General features: G+C 42.0%; 1 protein-coding gene across 1 annotated transcript in view; it reads right to left on the bottom strand.

Annotated features, from left to right (window-relative positions):
- The window catches only part of negr1 (neuronal growth regulator 1), a 625,326-nt gene that overhangs the window by 36,207 nt on the left and 572,154 nt on the right, over window positions 1-16,965 (bottom strand). The gene's annotated exons all lie outside the window — the stretch shown is intronic.

The raw sequence follows: 16,965 nt of genomic DNA on the forward strand, positions 1-16,965 counted from the left end.
AACTTAACTAACAATTTAAAAATGACAAATTTATGACAATTTAATACAACAAACATAATTTAACTCAACTAAGGTAGTTTACCTTGACTGATGTAGGTTAACTCAGCTAATGACGTTTATCTCAATTTGTTTTTATCTCCGTTTGATCTGTTGAATGTAATCTAATCTCATCTCATTATCTCTAGCCGCTTTATCCTGTTCTACAGGGTCGCAGGCAAGCTGGAGCCTATCCCAGCTGACTACGGGCGAAAGGCGGGGTACACCCTGGACAAGTCGCCAGGTCATCACAGGGCTGACACATAGACACAGACAACCATTCACACTCACATTCACACCTACGGTCAATTTAGAGTCACCAGTTAACCTAACCTGCATGTCTTTGGACTGTGGGGGAAACCGGAGCACCCGGAGGAAACCCACGCGGACACGGGGAGAACATGCAAACTCCACACAGAAAGGCCCTCGCCGGCCACGGGGCTCGAAACCGGACCTTCTTGCTGTGAGGCGACAGCGCTAACCACTACACCACCGCGCTGTGCATAACTACAATTAAGACAGAAAATAAATATCAAGAGGAAGTCAGAGAGACAGGAAATAAGAAATGAGTCCAAATGCCAAACCTTATGTTTCTGTGGATTGCTGCTAAAATGAATCTAGTTTCACCCAACCCAACCTGAATCAGTTTCCTGGCTACTTTACCTCAACTCACAGAAATGAGACTTTCATCTGAGCTCTCGGTTAGATGTGCTATTCATCTCCAGAATAAACCCGCATCAATCACACAAATGTCAACAAACAAAGTAAAGGACACACTATCAAAAACTAATCTCATAGCGGACATGTACCACTGATAGAAATAAAGGACAGACAGAGTAAATGGTAAATATATCTCTGGAAGAAAAACATTTTAACCTCACACACACACACACAGATGATGTTAAAGTGCCATTCCACCATTGGATGTATTCTTTGGCATAAAATACAATATATTTTGACAACATATATAAAGGGGTGGCACGGTGGTGTAGTGGTTAGCGCTGTCGCCTCACAGCAAGAAGGTTCTGGGTTCGAGCCCCGTGGCCGGCGAGGGCCTTTCTGTGCGGAGTTTGCATGTTCTCCCCGTGTCCGTGTGGGTTTCCTCCGGGTGCTCCGGTTTCCCCCACAGTCCAAAGACATGCAGGTTAGGTTAACTGGTGACTCTAAATTGAGCGTAGGTGTGAATGTGAGTGTGAATGGTTGTCTGTGTCTATGTGTCAGCCCTGTGATGACCTGGCGACTTGTCCAGGGTGTACCCCGCCTTTCGCCCGTAGTCAGCTGGGATAGGCTCCAGCTTGCCTGCGACCCTGTAGAACAGGATAAAGCGGCTACAGATAATGAGATGAGATGAGATGAGATGAACATATATAAACGGTATCACTAGATAGAGAAATCTTTTAGCTTCAAAATGATATATCAAACATAATTTTTGACAACGACAAGTATATTAATTTTGCGACCAAAGTCACCTACCCTTTTAATTTCCGCGCGTGATGTCATCGGCAGGTTCCCCTTCTTGTGTACCACGTGACGTGTGACGTGGCACATATTATCAGCAATGGCGGATAGAACGCGATAAAAATAATACCAATAAATCTAGCTAATACCAATAAATCTAGCTAACCGAAAGATTAACTCAAAATTTTTCGCAATTTTTTTGGCCCCCATATACGAGGAGAAATGACTCTCACTTTGGGGGTTTCCTGGTCTAAAAATAGACCGACACGTGGTACACAAGAAGGGGAACCTGCCGATGACATCACGTCTCACTACCGCGTGGAAATTAAAAGGGTAGGTGACTTTGGTCGCAAAATTAATATACTTGTCGTTGTCAAAAAATTATGTTTGATATATCATTTTGAAGCTAAAAGATTTCTCTGTCTAGTCATGTTGTCATAAAATATTTTGTATTTTATGCCAAAGAATACATCCAATGGTGGAATGGCACTTTAAGAGCTTTATATTTTTGTGTGTTATTTTGTTTTGAGAAAACCTGCCCAGGTAACACTGTAACTTGTAAAATGATAGCACTGGGATAAAAATGTAATGCGTACGTAAACATCGTAGTTTTAACTCAATCACAGTGGAGCTAGCGACCAATCAGGATGGCTCGTATCCCAGCATGTGTTTCTTAATGTTGGCTAGCTAATTTATTTGTGAGTAATTCTCTACCTTAAGCTAGCAACTGTTATAGCTTCTCTGATGATAGCTAGCGAGTTTGGAATAAGGCAAAACGTTAACAGCTAGCTAATATTTTAAGGAATGCTGCTGCTACGCAACTAATTACCTCCACCATCTTTGATGGAGCAGGTTATGTTTTCACCTCCGTTAGTTTGTTTGTTCCCAACGCAACCCAAAAAGTAGTGAACATATTTTGATGAAATTCGGAGGAAAGGTGAGCCAAGGGCCAAGAAACAATTGATTAGATTTTGCAGCAAATCCGAAGAAATGGCTTGACGGAGGTATGAACTGTACCAAGTGTCCTTCTAGTTTAAGATAAAGTTAAGGTAAATCACAAACGATGCAAACAACACGTCATACTTTTTTAAAAATCTCTTTCTAGTTGCATTTAACGTTACATGGATCATCTGTGGAAAAAGTGAGTTCCTGTTCTTACTTATGTTAAACAATGCAACAATAAATTTTCTGTTGTCCTGAATTGTTTTATTGTGACACAAACAATAATTAAGATGAAAAAAAAACCCCAGAAATCTGGAGTGTGCATAAGTATTCACCCCCTTTCGTATGCAACCCCTAAATAAGAGCTGGTCCAACCAATTCACTTCATAAGTCACATCATTAGTTGATTAAGATCCACCTGTGTGCAATCAAAGTGTCACATGATCTGTCACATGATGTCTGTATAAATCAGCCTGTCCTGGAAGGACCCTGACTCTGCAACACCACTAAGCAAGCAACATGAAAACCAAGGAGCCTCCAAACAGGTCAGAGACAAAGTTGTGGAGAAGTATAGATCAGGGTTGGGTTATAAAAAATATCCCAAACTTTGAATATCCCACGGAGCTCCATTAAATCCATTATAGCAAAATGGAAAGATTATGGCACCACTACAAACTTGACCAGAGAAGGCCCCGCCCACCAAAACTCACAGACCGGGCAAGGAGGGCATTAATCAGAGATGCAACAAAGACACCAAAGATAACACTGAAGGAGCTGCAAAGATCCACAGCAGAGATGGGAGGATCTGTCCATAGGACCACTTTAAGCCATACACTCCACAGAGTGGGCGGGGCTTTATGGAAGAGTGGCCAGAAAAAAGTCATTGCTTAAGAAATCACGTTTGGAGTTTGCCCAACAGCATGTGGCAGACTCCCCAAACACATGGAAGAAGATTCTCTGGTCAAATGAGACTAAAATTGATCTTTTTGGTCATCATGGGAAATGCCATGTGTGGCGCAAACCCAACCCCCTGAGAACACCATTCCTACAGCGAAGCATGGTGGTGGCAGCATCATGCTGTGGGGATGTTTTTCATCTGCAGGGACAGGAAAGCTGGTCAGGACTGAAGGAAGGCACAAAATACAGGGCAATTCTGGAAGAAAACCTGTTTGAGTCGGCCAGAGGATTGAGACTGGGACGAAGGTTCACGTTCCAGCAGGACAATGACCCTAAACATACTGCTAAAGCTACACTGGAGTGGTTTAAAGGGAAATATTTAAATGTCTTGGAATGTCCGAGTCAAAGCCCAGACCTCAATCCAATTGAGAATCTGTGGCATAACTTGAAGATTGCTGTACACCAACGCAACCCATCTAACTTGAAAGAGTTGGAGCAGTTTTGCCTTGAGGAATGGGCAACAATCCCAGTGGCTAGATGTGCTAAGCTAATAGAGACATACCCCAAGAGACTTGCAGCTGTAATCGCAGCAAAAGGTGGCTCTACAAAGTAATGACTTTGGGGGTGAATACCTACGCACACTCCAGATTTCTGTTTCTTCATCTTAATTATTGTTTGTATCACAATAAAACAACAATTTTCACCTTTAAAGTGGTAGGCACATTGCGTAAATTAAACGGTGCTAACCCTCCAAAAATCCATTTTAATTCCAGCTTGGAATGTGACAAAACAGGACAAACACCAAGGGGAATGAATACTTTTGCAAGACACTGTACATGGCCTGTATTTGTACTTTTATACACAGATATACATTTTCTTCCTTTAGGGTTTTTTTTTAAATACTTTTGTTGCACCCTAGTTTTTTGTTACTGACTCTTTTCTATCTCTGAGCTGCTGAAACATGTAAATTTCCCCATTGAGGGATGAATAAAGTTTATCTTATCTTAATATGTTGGAAAACTTAAAGTTACAGCTTCACCTCTGACTGTTACAAAGTACTGACACTGTTGACTCCTTCCAGAAAACTTCACCATATCAACACTTACACTTGTTTTTTAATCCATTTATTATTAGTTCAACGTCCAATATACGAGGCCCTGCAAATGAGCTGTTACAATAGAAATGATAACGTATTAGAACGAGTTAATGCACTGCAACCCCGCTATAACGAACTCCTTGAGGGACGTCCAAATAATCTGTTATACAGAAAAGCTCGTAATACTGAAATGGAGCCACTTGTCACACCAAACACTCACTCTGACGTAAAACAAGACCAACTGTGTTTAATTTATATTTACGCTTAATTCACTTACAGTACATATTTACGAAGTAAAGGAAATAAGTCACACTCGCTGTATTTTGCTTGCCATATTTTCTTTCTCTTCAGCCCAAACTGAAAAGCCAAACCCCAAACTGCTCCCCAGGCTGCTCTGGGTATGTTGTACGTCGCTGTGGATGAAAGCGTCTGCTAAATGCCATTAATGTAATGAAATGCCTCAAACTGCTACTCATATACACACACGCAGCGCCATTAGGACTAAGTACCATGCACCTGTTCCAGATTAGAGTGCAATCATAGCACACACTTATAAGGACTCTTACTACACACAGACTTTGTCAAGTATACGCTCTGTACCTTGTGTCTCACATTACCAATCCTTTTGTACCACTGTGTTGATATTCTGGTTTCCGACTCTGTTTTGCATTTTGCTTTTTGTCTCCGCCTTCGATATCCTGTCTGTGCCTCACCTGACCATCGTCTGTTTCTCGACTCTGATTTTGGTCACTGATTTGGATCTGTTTGCCAGCGTGTTTTTAAATAAAAGTCTTCCAGCGATTCCATCCGTCTATCGTCTGCATTTTCCAACAGACGGAAAGTATCTTATGTTTACCAGTAGCCATGACAACAGTGATTATGGAGTAACGATTCGAGTAAAACTGTTTTTAAGCTCGCAAAATAAAGTCCTTTTACAGCAAGATATTTTTTGAAGTCAGTGATCATTGTTCTCGATAAATGTTAGTGATCGACACTTAGGCGTCGCTCGTTAAGCTTTTGTTTTATACGGAAGCCGCGAGGGACCCTTCATATAATCCTTTTTTTTATTCACCTTGTTATCCCGAGATAACGACATAATTAATTCAGGATCTCGAGAAAACACAACAACTAATTCGAGATCTCGAGAAAACAAAACCGTTATTTCGAGATCTCGAGAAAACAAAACAATTATTTCATGATCTGGAGTAAACAGCTGAGAAATGGTTCATTCAGGTGCGCCAAGAGACTTGTGATATGCTGACTTTGGGGCTATTTCTCATTCTGTATAGACGCAACTTTGGTCATTAGAATGTCTGGAATAATCGATCACCTAATAAGGCAATATTTTGATCAGGGGTTGACACAGGGAGAGATTGCATTAAAGGTGGGGTACGAGATTTTTTTCCAGGAGTATTTTTTACCATATTGCTTGAAAAGCTCCTCACACCCATGTTGCAAGCAGTACAATAGAAGGTTTGACCCAAAAACAAAATATTTTAATCCAGTCTACAGTGTAAAATAAAGGAAAAACGCCATCAAATCCTATCGAGGTAACCACTTCAAAATGATTGGATACTGACACGTCAATCAGACTGAAGCCCGTGACCCCCAACCCTCACCCTCACCGCCCCACCCTCGCCCCTACCCTTGCGCGTACAGTATGCGCAGGGACCACTCCAGCCATTTCAAAGCAACGGATAGATAGCCTACCATGCAATGGTGGCCCTGTTTCTACTCGATAGGTAAGATAACATTATGTATTTATTACATTTTCAGATAGGACAGTGTTGTCGTTTTAACAAGTGTACACCCTGGCAGCGAGAGCATAACCGATGATACGGACCACAATGTAGGTTTTGCTAAGTTAGCATGATTTGCAAAGTTAGCTGACACGGATTGTTATACTAACGCGTATAGTCGTATTACGTCCTTGATGGTAGTTTTTCCATGGTATTTATTTCATGCATGCAAACGATTTGTTAGCTTAGCTGTATGTGGCACAAACGATAACTCTTATTTATTGTTTTCTTAGTTATGAAGGCATGGCACAAGCCAGTTCGACACCAATGAAGCATGGGTTTTTGAAACCACCTCCTCCTCCCGTATCCACTATTTGTTCAGATTCAGTCTCAGGCTCTGACCTGTGAGTACCATTATGTTCACATAAACATGGTTTTGGCAACATGCTTTGGAGGCGCGGGTAGGGAGGGGGGTGGAGATGAGGAGGGGTGGAGACGCGGGGGGTGGGAGCATGGCGAGGGCGGGCGTGTTTCTTTTCAAAATATGGCTTGTGGGAACCGTTATTCCAAAATCTCGTACTCCACCTTTAAGTCTTTTAATAAGGGATAATTTCAAAATTAGTCCGCGGCACCGCCGCAGAAGACTGGCCCCCCCCCTCTCTCAAGGCATCGTAAAAAGACATTTCTGCTCTGTTACATGTCCGCCAATTTCTAAGTCTTCGTTGTCTGACCCACAGGGGGCGCAGCTCTGCTAGAAATCTCAGCTGTTTTCTCGAGATCATGAAATAATCGTTTTGTTTTTTCGAGATCACGGAATAATGGTCTTGTTTTCTCGAGATCTCGAATTAGTTGTGTTGTTTTCTCGAGATCCTGAATTAATTATGTCGTTATCTTGGGATAACAAGGTGAATAAAAAAAGATTATATGAAGGGCCTCTCGCGGCTTCCGTAGTTTTATGGCGTTAACGTGTACTGTTAACTTGACTGCAGATTTGATTATTTATTGTTTGTCTCTGGGGGAAAGAGGAGCACATGGGTCAGTGTTATGGGGAAGCCATGGCCTGATGGTTAGAGAATCAGCTTTGGGACCAAAAGGTGGCTGGTTCGATTCCCAGGACCTGCAGGAATGGCTGAAGTGCCCTCGAGCGAGGCACCTAACCCCCCCACTGCTCCCCAGGCTGCTCTGGGTGTGATGTACATCGCTCTGGATAAGCGCCTCTGTTAAAGGGCTGATGACACGAACATGACTCTATGCAATTTCTTAAATAAACTATACAACATGGAAAACGTTAGATTTCTGTTATAATTACGTGAAAAGAAGCTGTTGTTACACAAATATCCAACTTTTAATTGCACAGCGCAAGAAAACTGGGTCCGTGGCTCGCGGCCATGTTGTGACGTCAGTGGGAGAACACGCTGCGGTTCACTGGCTGTTCTACTCTGGTTCTACTCAATGGAAATGGCGCATGAAAACGCCGGTGAACTCTCTAGTGCTAGCTCTTCCTCTTCTGGGAGTCTAGAATTGTGTTGATCTCTTCCGAATAGAATCTATGATAGCCTACCCTCTTTACCCTTTGCCTCTCGTTGCTAGGCGGCAGTTACATGAAAGCCGCAAGCTTTCACAAGCAAATACATGACTGATATCACGCCGACTTTATGATTACATTTATGATTATCATGTAGAATCTATAGCTCTACGTACCTTTATCTTATGTCATTTCATAACACATGTTCTGACAGGAGGACTGTCTTTGGATCCGGCATAGCTACTAGTAGACCCCCTCCGGAATACTGGCAGTGTTGCCAGATTGGGAGGTTTCCCGCCCAGTTGGGCGGTTTCAAGTGCATTTTGGTGGGTTTTGAACATATTTTGGGCTGGAAAACTTCAGCAGTATCTGTTGCCAGTATCTGGCAACACTGTGTAGGCACTGCTGATGGTAGCAACACACGTTTGTGCTGAACTGAACACCCAAGAGATTCTTTTAAGCTGGGAAGGGTGTCAAAACAATCCAAATCGAAGTGTTCAGAGCACAGGACGGATGTTGGTGAGGGCTCCCACTTGTCACGAGTGCGCCTGACTTGCTTCACCCACTTTGCATGCAGCTCGGGATCTCTGGGAAACTTGAATAAACTTACCCCATCCTTGTGGGTTTTGGAGCAAAAGCCGGCAACACAACGCGAAGGCATAATAACTATATATATATATATATATATATATATATATATATATATATATATATATATATAAAATGTATAATAATGTATAATAAAAATACTAATAATGATAAACTGAACACCTGCCACATCAACAACAAACTGGTAAGTAAGGAGGAAGGTTCTTTCGCTGACGTCATATAGCTCCTCCTCCTCTTTCGTCTCCTGGGTGCTGCAGCCCCGTCAAATTTGCCCAAATAGCCGCGTTTTTTATCATAACTTGTAAAATAGGCACCTTCGTGAATTAATATATGGATCATCGGGAATTACTTATTATGTTATAAAACATCGCCAAAGATGTCAAAAACGTGTCATCAGCACTTTAAATGCCTGTAATGTGATGTTTTTTGAAGACTCCGACTCACTGTGATTAAAGGCAAGTAGTGTATTAATATAATCCTGCGCTACTGCTGTTACAGAAAAATAATCAGCACCTTCTGACTACTCACAATCCAGAATTTAACAGCGCCTTGGTATAATTCACGATTATTCAACATTAACAGTTTCCAAGGCAGCAGCAGGATGAAATTTTAAATAAAGCTGGTTCACCTCCTTCACTTCAGATCTGTTCTAATGCATGTATGATGATAATGAAAGCCTGTAGCCAAATCGAGGTAATTCTCAGTATCCAGATCCCTGTATAACACAGGCACAGAGTTTCCGTCTGCTTACAACATTGCACTTTCAAAGAGGATGAGATTAAAAGCCGTAGCGGCAGGGTGAGGATTCAATTATTCACGAAATCTGCCAGAATATGTTCTTGTTAAGAGGCTCGCTCTTAGCCTTCAGTAGTTTATCAGCAGAAGAAACTGTGTAGAAATATAATTTTCTTTAAAAACAAATCTTGTTACCGGGTCACAATTTTATCAAATGTTCTGTGACGGTTTTATAAAATATTACAAAAATGAAAAGAAAGCAATCCTCTTTTCTTCTCAAAACAGCATCCTGTTTCATGCTGCGGTGTCTAAGATAAAGCGTATTAGCATGCATCGATTGTTTTCCGCTGTTAACTCCACCAGGACTATCAAAACGTGAGCTCAGAACTGCAGACACACGATCTTCCTTAATCATCGTTCCCTCACACCGAGAGCAAACGAGGAGCTCAACGTGGCTTTGTAAAGACCTAAACGTCATCGGCGTAGCATCAGAGGAGCTTCTGCGCTGGAAGATGTTCCGCCTGTGGGAGCTTCCTGCAGGGCATGCCTCTTAATGTGAAATCATTTACAGCATGGAGGAGGTGAGACCCGGGAGGAGGTGAGATTAAAGAGATGATTAGATCCGTCTTGGTGAGAAGACGGAGGGAACATGACAATGATGACTGACAGAGAAGAAAAGAGGAAAGGAACAATAAATATGATGGTGTAAAAGAAGCGATGAATTCTGACTGGTCAGAAATAAACTTTAGTATTTGTTTAATTAAGCTAACACTCCACAAAGCCCCTGTGTCCTTATATGCATGTGCTAAATGCGCTCAAATCAGCATCAGGTGTTTCCCATAATGGCTGGGTCCTGTGAGCGGGCGTGGCCGGTTGAGCGCGCAAAGGAGTGACAATCAAGTATTTGCCTGCTGTGTGACCACAACTTTTAGCTCGCCTGTACGTATATCACCATGCGTCGTCACCAAAACGCCTCATTTTCATTGCAAAGCATCGCGAGCTGTCGTGTAACTGTAGCAAAATCTAAACTGTATAAACTCAAAAATAAAGCATTTTTAAAGCTAGACTGCCTTTCAGATTTTTCAAGCATAGGTCATAAAAATAATTTTCCCCGACACCCAGTTATTTTTGTTTAGCGGACCGAAAGCTACTGAATTCGAATCGCAGAGTTCCAATTTTATATATTTTTTTAACAGAACAATTAATGAATTTCAGGCTACTATTTTTTCCTGCGGGGGCGGCACGGTGGTGTAGTGGTTAGCGCTGTCGCCTCACAGCAAGAAGGTCTGGGTTCGAGCCCCGTGGCCGGCGAGGGCCTTTCTGTGCGGAGTTTGCATGTTCTCCCCGTGTCCGCGTGGGTTTCCTCCGGGTGCTCCGGTTTCCCCCACAGTCCAAAGACATGCAGGTTAGGTTAACTGGTGACTCTAAATTGACTGTAGGTGTGAATGTGAGTGTGAATGGTTGTCTGTGTCTATCACTACGTTCAGACTGCAACCTGAAACGACCCATATCCGATTTGTTGTGAAATCCAATTTTTTTGTTAGGCCGTTCACATTACCAATTATATGAGACTTGTATGCGATCTCCAATATGAACGGAAAACGACCCAAAAGTGTCCCGCATGCGCAAATTGACACGTAATAAGCACATCTACGTAATACGTAAACAAAAAAAAGTGCACTCTTCAAATTTAATGATTTCTTTTGTTTGTTTGTTTGTTTGTTTGTTTGTTTGTTTGTTTAATTATCTGGTTAGTGTTAAAGTGTGAGGTCTCGTGTGTGTTTTTGTTTCTGAACTGAAATGAAAACGTGTAGCCTGGTAACGAGGGTTGACTCCTAAATGTGTCTCTAATTTCTATATAAGTGCACTACATGTTACTAGGAAGTAATGGATTTTTAAACTCTATATAGTGCACTCGAGCTTCAGTAGGCAGTCATTTGGGATACGGCCGCTGTATTACCAAACTCTTAATTCAGGCTTAATAATTTGCACGTATTTATTTCGTCATATTAATAAACTTTTTCTACATTTTTATAAATATTTATTTAGATTGTTTATAGCCAGCTGAATTCTGCAACTTCTCTCAGCGCTGGCTCAAGGTGCAGAAACACCAGTGCAGTTTGCGATGGAGATGAGGCGGGACCTGGCGATGTGGTTTTTGTGGCGGCGGCGGAACTCACACAATAATCTGATTAATGTGGGCAGCAGACTAATGAGACCGAAGGTGTCAAATTACTGGAAATTTCCAGAACAATCTTATAATCTTGTAATACAGGATGGTTTAAGTTATAAATCAGTTATAGAAACTGTTTTATTTAATCAGGCTAACAGATCAACATCCAGGTCCCTACCAAATCCACCATTAGCTTGATCAATTCTATAAAAGTCTATTTAAATTCTGAAAACTGTACAAATGTTGTTGTTTTCCACCAAAGAGGCGGGATTAGCCAACGCAGAACAGTGACGTTTGTCTCTTGTTGATGACGTGTAGGTTGCATGAATGCGACCTGTCCGGTCAGACTGCAGTCGCATGTGAAAATATCGGATATGCATCGGATTTAGGACCACATATCCAAGCGGCCTGGGTCGCATGTGAAAAAATCGGATCTGTGTCGTTCAGATTGTCAATAACAAATCGGATACAGGTCGCATATGGGCAAAAAAATCGGATATGGGTCGTTTCAGGGTGCAGTCTGAACGTAGTCTATGTGTCAGCCCTGTGATGACCTGGCGACTTGTCCAGGGTGTACCCCGCCTTTCGCCCGTAGTCAGCTGGGATAGGCTCCAGCTTGCCTGCGACCCTGTAGAACAGGATAAAGCGGCTACAGATAATGAGATGAGATTTTTTCCTGCTTCACCATGACCCAATTCAAGATACTACGTCATGCATCACGTGGTGGGCTTTCCTCATTCGCACAAGGCATTGTGGGATACAAATTTGAAACAGGAGAGAAAAATGGAGGATGTGAGTGTGTGAATGAAACGTGAAAGACTGACTACAGTAACGGAAAGAAAGCGAGAAGAAAAGACGTTACGTTATCTACGAAGGAAAGGAAACGCAGGAAATCTCAAACTAATAAATATCGGCGCTCAGCGAGCACCTCGGTGTGATCAGCTGTTCATTTAGCAACAGAATCATGGACCGGTCAGTGCACACTCAAAGGGAAACCTGCGCATGTGCACACACATGGACTTCCGCTGTCTGCTTGACTGCGCGAAGCGAGCGATTTCATGCACGTTATTTGCTTTAATCTCCTCAAATTAAATAACTTCCCGGCCACAGACTTACTTACTTACTGCTGCAGTGAGCCGCGCCCACATAGCGCCAACACAAAGGACTGCCATTGCTTCCTGTCCTGCGCTGCCACCACTGCCTCTTCAAACGAGATACCCGACTCCTGTAAGTCTCTTGAGACCGCATCGCTCCATCGCATGCTTTGCCTGCCTGGACGACACCGTCCTGATGGTAACCAATGAAGCAAGTGGCGTGGTAAGGGTGTTAGAGGCATGCGTACGACGTGGCCGAGCCACGGTAGCCGTTTCTGTCGCAGGATATTAATTAGGGGGGCCTGACCAGTTCTTTCAAAGATCTCTGCATTTGAGATGTGGTCTCTCCAGGACACACCAAGAATTCTGCGAAGGTATCTAGTATGAAAAGCCGCTAAGCACTTCTCTTCTTGTAGGGTGGTATTCCAAGCTTCAGCGCCATATAGTAAGGTTGAGATCACTATGGCTTGATACGTATATTGCCATTTTTGTTCGCAGCCAGATGGATTTATGATGCATAACAGGTAGAAGTTTATTGAACGTATTCGCTGCCTTTCCAATGCGGTTGTTAAGTTCGGAAGTGAGATCACCGTTATGCGTTATTGTGTTTCCCAGGTAAATTAACTTCTCCACGTTCTCTAATGTGTCCTGGTTGTTCATGGTAATGGTAAGCTCACACTTTTCCTTCGAGACTGCCATAACTTTAGACTTGGCAGAGTTAACAGTGAGCCCGACTTTGCTTCCCTTTTCTTCCACCTGTGAGGTGGCATACTGTAACCTTTGTTCTGTTTCGTCAATCAAAACTATGTCGTCTGCAGGTCGGATAGTCTTTGTTGCTGATATCGTGAACTTCTTTGCTGTTCAAGTACAATTCCAGTGTCATTCTTGTCCAGGGCGTGCTTCAACACCCAATCGATCAATATGCTAAACAACAGTGGGGACCATATGTAGCTTTGCCTGACACCTGCTGTAACAGCAAACCACTTCGTTGTTTCTCCATCTACCTTCACACAACATTCTGATCCGTCATAGGTGTTCTTCATGATGTTGACCATCTTCTCAGGTAGACCATATGCCTCAAGTATTCATACATGTCAACCTTTGGTCAATCAAACCTGTATAACCAACCTCCAAAATCCGTATTTCCCTTATAAAATCCTTCAGGGGCTTCAAAGTTTGGGAGAATAGCAGGGTACAAATAATTTACAGCAGGGTGCAAAATGGTAAAATGTCTGCCAGCGGCAGACATAATGCACGCAAAGTGTGCAGGGATGGATGGATGGATATGCAAGTACGAATTTTTCATGGGGCGGGACGGTTTGGAACAGGCCATCTAAATTTGGGATAACATTTACCCGGGACGGGTATTTGAGGCGGGTCGTCTAGCTTAAGCTTGATTAGCGTTGTTACGCACACCAGTGTTTCCCACAGAAATTTTGGAGACTATGGGGGCAAGCCATGGGGGAGGCGTGGGGGTTGTTTAAAATTGAGTGATATGTTAAATATTAAGTTATTACTGAAAAACTATTGATTAAAAAAACAGACACTGAGAAATGGTCCTATAAACAACTTTACCAATATAAAAGATTACCAGGACTACAAAAATGCAGAAAAATCGGCTTTACTTATCCAAATGCACCTGTTGGTTCAAAAGTTAAAGTGCAGAGAACCTCACAGCACAACATGAAGTTACCTTCAAATATAATATAAATGCCTCAGCTTTCATATAAGAAAAAAAACTATTAATACTAGTGCTGTGTGCAGGCAGTCTCTCCTGAAGACTAAATTAAACAATAATTATAAACTAATAAAATAAATGGCTCAGGCTTCATAGAAGAAAAAAACAATTTGAACAGAATCTCACAGTATGATGCTGAAGCTGCCTAAACAATGGAAAATAAAATACCATTTTGGCAAAAACTTTGGCATCCATTAATTTCTTGTATTAAGTAAAAAAATATGTTGCCAGATACTGCTGACGTTTTACAGCCCAAAATATGTTCAAAACCCGCCAAAATGCACTTAAAACCGCCCAAATCGGGCGGGAAAACGCGCAATCTGGCAACGCGGGTGGCAGTAATGGCTGCACTCATGTCGAGGCTGTGAACACAATCTGGCAACACAGGGCAGTAATGGCTGCACTCGTGTCGAGGATGTAAACATAGTTGACGCGGCAACGGACATACATGACATAGTGGATGTAATTTACGTTCACAACTTTTTTTGCTGTCAGAAATATTTAATATTAAATTTTGTGACTCGACTGACAATAGCCGGCGGCATAACAAGCCATAGCCGGCGATTTGCCGCCGGTGACCGGCTACTTTTGAGACCGCTGATCCTTATAAGATGCAAATTAAAATAATTTACCTAAAATTTGAATGATAATTAACAATGATATATCCCAGTTACTTTTTATTCAATATTAATAACAATAAACCTTCAGAATGAATACAAAGCTCCAATGTTCGACAAAAACACAAAGTGTCACTCTAATGTTCTGAATTGTACTCCGTGACAGCTTTTTTAGCGCTCTGCACCAATACCTCACGAGGCTGCATGTCACAGCAAGTGTCTGTGTTGATCTTGCCGGAGTGCCCATTCAGAATCTTTTCAGCCGCTAGTGAAAGTCGCTCAGGTGGAAATACGCGTTTCAAACAAAATGTTACTTCCCGGTTGGCGGGATTCTCGCAATGCGGTGTGCGCATGATCAAAAGTGGAACGAAGTCTCGCTACCACAAGATAACGCGCGATTTCATAAGACTCTTTACTGGCTGTCTGTGGTGTACAGTACGTTTGTAAATGTTATGCGCTCTTTTATCATCGTGGGAATTGATTATAGCTCTAAATAAATATTGAAGTTTTTTTTTAAAGAATCCGTATAACTTTATTCATACGCCCGTATACTACGTTTATTGAATCAAATCCGTATAAAATACGGACATTCCGTACAGGTTGACATGTATGAGTATTTTCCAAAGGGATTCTCTATGTACGCTGTCGAATGCAGCTTTCAAGTCAACAAAGTAGATCTTTTGTGAGATATTACAGAAATAAACATATATCACAATGATCACATTTCAGAGGGAGCTCAATTTCACCGACTTTATGAAATCGAAAGGCCGTCTACTTTTAAAAATGACTACGCTTTGTGGACACTCGGAGGATTTAACCTTCGTGGTTTGGGTCGGACTGAAGATCAGTCGTGCTGGGAATAAAACCGGGTCTGAGCCGAGAAACCGGTCAAAACAGTCACAGGTCCTTCGTTGGTCCTGAAAAATGGTGACATTTGTGAAATGTCACGATCTTTTCCATCCATTTTTTTCAAACCTATAGTTCTTTACTGATCACTTTTCATAGAGTGTGACGCAATAGATAGACAACGTTGATAGAAACGCATACGATAATTGCACTAATAGGAGTCTAAATGAAGCAGATGTTTCGATGCGAGATGACAAACCCGCGAGAGGGAGAGAAAGAAAGAAACGAGAGGCAGAGGTCAGCACACGGCCGGAGGAGTGCAGCACTTTTCCTTCATGGGGATCAGGGATAATTGGGTGCCAGAATAAGAAACAGCTCAGCCACGCTCCACTGCCAGTGAGTGTATATTCCACTCCAGTGTACAGACTAATGACAAAAATCAAGCTGCCAAAACCTGGAAGGTAGAACGAGCGTGAATATTTTTATTAAATGGGAGGTGAGAACAAATTGCTTAGTGTTAAAGAAAAGAAAGGAAACGTTTTTCTTCTTTTCCTTAGAAATGCGGCACATTTCTTAAGCAGCTGAGTCGTAAAACTGATCAAATTCTCTTATAACCTGGAAAGCTCTGGTTCTAAAATCTGAAGCTGTGATAAAATACTACCACCGGATTGTTTCTGTCGCAGATTTGCATGTGATAGTCGGTCTGACAGCACAAAGGCTCACCTGCTTTCTGTGAGACACTACGAAAGTCAGACGACTGCATGTTTTTTTTTTTTGTTGTTTTTTTTTTTGTATGTATGGAGTGGTACTGTAATCAGGAGGCCAATTACGGGACTCACAACCTCGTAAACACTTTCACAAAAGGAACAAAAGAAAGCCGAATGCGGTTCACCTTTCATGCTGTTAAGTTTGGTAATCACAGTAACTACACGGAAAATGAGCTCTGATTTTAGTTCCGCAGTTTTATTGTGACAAAAACCCCAGACTCGAGCACTAAGAGCCTCATTCAGAGGTGAGTTCTGCTCATTGGGCTGATGCTTTTATACAAAAAAATGCTTTACAATTGACATGATTAAGGGTCCTGCTAAAGAACACAACAGTGGCAGGATTTGAACTCATAACCTTCTGAACAATAACCTGAAGTTAACAAAAACTAAGAGTAAAACTAGCAGCAAAAACACACACACACGCCGGCCACTTTAATAGGAACTTGTTCTTGAATCTACGGCATGGAACCCAAAGTGCTCTTCTGTTTTCTGTTGCATGCTGAGATGCTTTTCTGCTCACCATGGCTGTAAAGAGTGATGATATGAGTTACTATATCCATACCTGCAAACTCGTCAGAGAAAAAAAGGTGACAGTGTCCGCGGATAATGGTGACGCCGACGCCGACACTGAACTCAAGTAAGTGTTAAGAAATAAGAAAACAATAAAAGAACCAAAACACAAATTATATTATA

The sequence above is a fragment of the Neoarius graeffei genome, chromosome 4 (genome assembly GCF_027579695.1).
Source record: "Neoarius graeffei isolate fNeoGra1 chromosome 4, fNeoGra1.pri, whole genome shotgun sequence".
In the NCBI taxonomy this organism is placed as follows: Eukaryota; Metazoa; Chordata; class Actinopteri; order Siluriformes; family Ariidae; genus Neoarius; species Neoarius graeffei.